The sequence below is a fragment of the Anastrepha ludens genome, chromosome 6 (assembly GCF_028408465.1).
Source record: "Anastrepha ludens isolate Willacy chromosome 6, idAnaLude1.1, whole genome shotgun sequence".
NCBI classification, from domain to species: Eukaryota; Metazoa; Arthropoda; class Insecta; order Diptera; family Tephritidae; genus Anastrepha; species Anastrepha ludens.
In genome coordinates, this window is record NC_071502.1 from 95,111,072 (window position 1) to 95,117,687 (window position 6,616).

Genomic DNA, 6,616 nt, shown 5'->3' on the forward strand with positions numbered 1-6,616 from the left:
GTCCTCTCTCGACGAACAAAACTAACACTCTACAAGACTCTCATCATGCCCGTCCTAACGTATGGCGCAGAAGCTTGGACGATGACAACATCCGATGAAGCGACGCTTGGAGTGTTCGAGAGAAAGATTCTGCGTAAGATTTTTGGACCTTTGCACGTTGGCAACAGCGAATATCGCAGACGATGGAACGATGAGCTGTATGAGCTTTACGACGACATAGACATAGCGCAGCGAATAAAGATCCAGCGGCTACGTTGGCTGGGTCATGTCGTCCGAATGGATACAAACGCTCCGGCTTTGAAAGTATTCGATGCGGTACCAGCTGGTGGTAGCAGAGGAAGAGGGCGGCCTCCTCTGCGTTGGAAAGATCAGGTGGAGAAGGACTTGGCTTCACTTGGTGTGTCCAACTGGCGCCGGTTAGCACGAGAAAGAAACGACTGGCGCGCTTTGTTAAACTCGGCCAAAATCGCGTAAGCGGTTATAGCGCCAATTAAGAAGAAGAGAAGGAAAGTTCTTTTACATTCAAAAAATAAATAAATTCTAGATGCAAGTTTTTGTTTCCATAAAAAACCAATTTAAAAAAATATGTATAAAAAAAAGTTTTTACAAAACAAAAAAAATTAACAAAAAAAGGTTTTACAAAAAAAAAAAAAATTTAATAAAAAAATTTTGCGGAAGTTCTTTTACATTGAGGAAATAAATAAATTGAAGATGCAATTTTTCGTTTCCATAAAACAAAACAATTTAAAAAGAAATATTAAACAAAAAGTTTTTACAAAAAAAAAAATTTACAAAAAAGTTGTGCAAAAGTTCTTCTACATTCAATAAATAAATAAATTCAATCATAAAATTTTGTCTCTCCACCAAAAATTGGGTATCCTTTTTAAGCAAAAATTCCATACTTTCATTATAAAAATATCTATATAAAAAATCTAAAATTATAAAAAACTAAATAAAAAATTTTTTGTTAAAAATATTGTGAGAATTCTTTTTTATATTCATTCAAAGAAAACTAAATTTAACTAAAAAATAAACGATTTTTATTTATCAGAAAAATTAAAAGTTTTTTTCCAAATTAAATACCTAAATTCAATCCAGAAATTTTCTTTCCCTACAGAATGTTAGTTATTTTTTTTAAGGAAATTTTTGAAGCTTTAATTTCAGCATGATTGAAAAACAAAATAAAGAATTCGAAATTTGTAAAAAATCAAAAAAAAGAAAAACTTACTAAAACATTGCGGAATTTTTTTCAAATTTTAACGCTTTAATTAGAGCATGATTTAAAAAAAAATCCAAAAAAATTTTACTAAAAGTACTGTGGAAAGTTTTTTTCAAATTCAATAACTAAATTCAGTCATAAAATTTTCTTTCGCCACAGAAAGTTGGGTATTATTTTAAAGAAAAAAATTCTAGGATTTAATTTGAGCCTAATTTAGCAAAATCTGCAAATATTATCAAAATTGGAAAGAAATTAAAAAAAAATTTAATTCACAAACAATAAATAAAAGTTAAAAAAATGGTATACCTTTATTTATATAGAAAAAATAAAAATTATCGAAATTTCAAGAAATTAAAGAACATTCAATTAAAAAAATTGTTCACCAATGTTCCGAATTTTTTCACATTCAATAAGTAAATTCAACGTGAAACTTCGGAAAGTTATGAATTGAAAAATTTTAAAATTTGATAAGGTCGAGCCAAGGAGCACCAGGAGATTTGGGGGCTCCAAAAACACTCAGGCTAAAAAGCCCATTGTATTTGAAGCTCTGGAAAGAGGGTAGATAGCCAAGGAGGGAAGGAGAAAAGTATCAGAGAAAGAGATAGGAAAGAATAGAGAGAGAGATTGAGATAGAAGTTAGGTATTTCTTCAATAGAAAATCTCTAAGCTTTAATTTGAGCCCAATTAAGAAAAATCAAAACTATCAAAATTAGAAAAACATAAAGAAAAAACTTAAAAAAAATTTTAATAAGTAAATTCAATTATATTATAAAAGTTTGTCTCTCCGTAAAAGGTAAGGTATTATTTTTAAACAAAATTTCCAAGCTTTAATTTGAGCATAATTAAAAAAATTAAAAAAAAAAAATAAACAAAGAAATCTATATTCTCGAAAAAATGTCTACCAAAAAAAACCGATAAGTATTTTTTTATAAAAAGACGAGTCTTGAGTCAAAAATGTAAAATTAAAAAAGTATAAAAAATTAAGAATACCGAAACTAGAAAACAATTAATAAAATTTTATTCGTGAAAAATTGTTTACCAAACAAAAATTTTGAACTAAATTTTTTATATGAAAATAATAGTTTTAATTCAAAAATATAAAATGAAAAACAAAACAATTAATAAAAAAAATATTGAAGAGTTTTACGAACAAAAAAACTTTAAAAGATGTTTTTTATAATAAAAGAGTTTTGAGTCAAAAATGTGAAACTAAAAATAATAAAAAATATTGAAACTAGAAAAAAATTACAAACAAAAAAATGTATTCACAAAAAAAAATTTACCAAAAAAAAAAAAACGTTTAAATAAATTTTTTAAATTAAAAAGTGTTTTAATTCAAAAATGTGGAAAAAGCAATTAAAAAATATTTGAACTCTAAAAAAATTACCAACAAAAGATTTTGTACACGAAAAAAATTTTACCAAGAAAAAAACATATAAATTATTTTTGAAATTAAAAGTAAATTTTTATTGAAAAAAGGAAAATTGAGAATAAATAAAAAATATCGAATAAATATAATTGAAATAAATTTTTTAGATTAAAAAGAGTTTTAATTAAAAAAATTGGAAGAAACAATTAAAAAATATCAGAACTCTAAAAAAAATTTACAACAAAAGATTTTATCCACGAAAAATTTTTTCCAAGAAAAAAACTATAAATAAATTTTAAGAGTAAAAGAGAGCATAAAAAAAATAAAAAATATCAAAAAAAATTAAATTTAAATTCAAGGGAGAATCGCTAAAAAAATAATAAATATCGAAAAAATAAAATTCAAATAGATTTTTTAAATTTTTAAAATTAAAAGAGAAATAAAACAAAAATTAAAAATATCGAAAAAATAAAATCTAAATAAATATTTTAAATTAAAAAAGGAGTTTTAGTTCCAAAATGTAAAATAAAATATTTTTTTGGTATATAAATCTAGAAAAAAATAATAACAGAAGTTATCGAAATTATTTAGCAAAAAATAAAAACCTTTTAATAAGAATATCGAAACTACCAAAAAAAAAAAATTAAAAAAACAAATTAAACTCACCAAAAAAATTTTACCAAAAAAAAACTTTTTTATAAAATTTTTGAATTAAAATAGGAGTTTGATTCCAGACAGGTAAAATTCAGAAAATTATAATTTTTTTCTGACATTTATTTGTTTGCTCTTAGACCGATAATTATGCAACAACAATTCTATAATTCAAAGAATAAAAGACTTCCAAAAAAAAAGGTGCGTGTAGCGTAGTACACATAACAGAAGTGCAACTTTCAAGGCCGACAAATAAAGAGGGAGAGACCCGAGATAGAATGAGAGGGAGAGAGAGAGAGAGAGAGAGAGAGAGAGAAAGAATATGTGTCTAACTAAATTCACAACATTTGAAGAGAATACAAATAGACAAAATTTACAAAAAACGGAGAAGGCTCGACCGGTGTAGGTAAACGCCAAACACAAACCGTGGCAACAACGCGCACTACTCCGAGCGTTTATCACCCGCACAAACGCAGCAATTCCAGGACCGCAGCAACGACACAAATTACCGCAAGGCAAACCAATAAATCCGACGCCGGAATGGATAGCACTTTATAGGACGCACAAGCACTAGCTAGGAAACGGAAATAAGCGCTAAAAAGTAGGCACCAAAAAACGCCAAAAAAATTGGGACCAAAAAACCGCCCAAACAGTAGGCACCAAGGAAATATAACGCCAAAAATTAGGCACCAAAAATATATTTCCTACAAGTTTGCACTAACAAACAAGCGCCAAAAACTAGGCAGTGTTATTTCTCACAAGAAATTAGCAACCACAAGGAAAAACTCAGCACAAAATAGCCTAAAGTGTATCTACGATATATATAAGGTATAGCGCTCTCTCTCTCCTTTTCCTCTACGTTATATCTTTTTTCTCTCCTGCGGAACGAAAATGCCCAAAACGTTGCACGACCTTGAAATTTCACTCCCCATTCTCGCTCGTCCATCGACGCCTAAGAAGTTTCACTTTAAAAATAATCCAAATTTCACACCACGTCCAGGCTCACAATGGTGCTAAATTGTACTTTTCTCTAAATGTTAAAGTTCGAATAAGTTGAAGGGGCATCTACAGACTCTAGGCCCACCTATACCCGAATATATTAAAGTTAGCCAAAGGTGCACTTCGCTGCGCTTTCTTCGTATTACCTATTCGTCTATGAAACGGATTTCTGCTTGGTTTGATAGGAATTTAATATTTTTCAGTAAAATTAGTTTTTACAATCAATTAAAAGAAGCAAAAAAAAAAAATATTCGCAACACTTGAAAAAACTTTGCGCCTTATCGATTTCATCGGCACACTCACTCATTTGCTACAGAGAGTATTTTTCGGAAAAATTTATGAAATTGCAGCACTCGAAAAGAAATGTAGTACTCGTACGCCGCCATTGACACAGACTCACGCAAACACAGCTACAAACAAGCATACAGACATGCACACATCCGGTGGCTACTACTTTGGGTAACTAACTGTGCAACTGTGGTGAGTCCTTGCTGATGTATAGGTAGCAGCGTGTGTGTGTCTGCGTGTCTGATTATACGCTCTTGCGCCTAAATGTATGCGACTGGCCCATACATTTATCACAGAATTTATCGACTGGAATGAGCTTTGATGATGTGGAAATTTTTTCTCGTTAAATTCAAACTTCTTTGCTCTTATAAGCATGAGCGAATGGCATGATTGTGTGAAGCTGGTGGTGTACTCATACATATGCACATGAGATATGAGAGAAGCGTGTGAGCGCTGCAAGGTGGCAAGCAGGTAAGCAGTAATTTTTGCTTTCTTATTGATGGTAGATAGTAGTAAGACGCCTTCTTGCTTATGTGTGTGTGTATGTGTGTATGTGCATAAGTAACCTGCAGTGTGGAACTTGTTGTCCGCTGCTATAACTCTTGTCGCTGCCACGTTGCATGCTCAAAATGTAGCGGTTTGTTAGATGCTTCCAGGAGTTATGCTTACATCGATGCCATGTGGCATGAACTCGGTGTGATTTGTGTTGCTAGCACTCAGTCGTATTGGTGTGTTTGCCATACAGGCAGCTGCTTGATGGTTTTTTTTAATTTACAAGCAAATGGCATTTCTGCAGCTGCGCCGCCATCCAATACACTTCGATTATTCAGTCGCTGGTGGCATGTTGCAACATTCTCAAAACGTAAACTTTCGGTTGCATATAATGAGATTATGGCTTTCAACTGAAATTAAAAATTTAAGTTTTCCTCCTCTAGAAGTATTTGAAGAATTCAATCAGCGCAAAGTTTGCCGTGGTTTGACTGCATTGAAAATGGTTTTGTTAGGCAACTGCTAAGAATTTGAAAAGTGGCAAGCTTAACATGAATTTTTTCTCAGCACCACATTGACTATTTAATATAGTCTTAAGATATTTACATACCTACACGCCACACCTGGGGATTTGCATTTATTTCTCAGTGCATGAAACTAGATTTGCAATGCGCGCTTTGGGCGATTCAACAGCTGCAGAAAATTTATGCAAAAATGCCTTTGTAGCTCAAATTCAAATAGCGGGGAGGGGGATGGTTAGTCGGAGCGTTGTTGCTACTTCTCTCTCTGCTTAACTTTCTCTAGCTATACTCGAAGTGAATAGTAACTCGGAACTAGGTTTTTTTTACAGCTAGCGAGCAGGCCTGACCAGCGACGGGTTTAGGTAGTTTGACTGTGAATATTTCGCCTCCGGACTTAGTGCTCTCGAAATACCTAAATCGTTAAAGGTATGAAAAGTATTTATTTGTGATTTTCACTGAGTCTGGCTTGGGAAAGAAGGCGGTAAATTTTTATCCAGGACTTACAGCGTTTCGCAATGCCTACAACGAGGCGCAAAATTTACACAAATGGTGTTGCTTAAGGGGTCCCGGTGGTCTAGAGCTCGAAAATTTAGGATATTTTCAGGAATTTTGTTTACAATACAAAATTTGAAAAACGGTATTTAAATTTAAAAAATGTTTAATTCACGAAATATTAAAAAAAAAAAAATATCAAAGAAATGTGAATAATTCAATTAAATATTAAAAAAAACTTTATTCACGAAAAGATTTTTGCCCAAAAAAAAAGGTTTTAAATAAACTTTTTTAATTAAAAGAGGAGTTTTAATAAAAAAAAAAATTAAAAAAAAAACATCGAAACTAGAAAAGAATTAAAAAAAAAATTATTCACGAAAAAACTTTTACCAAAAAAACTTTGAGAAACATTTATTATATTCAAAGAGAAGTTTTAATTTGAAAACGTTAAATTAAAACTAAAAAAAATAAAAACATTGAAACTTGAAAAAAAATCAAAAAACAACAACAATTTTATTCACGCAAAATTTTTATCAAAAAAACTTTTTATATTAAAAGATTAGCTTTAATTTAAAAAAGTAAAATTAA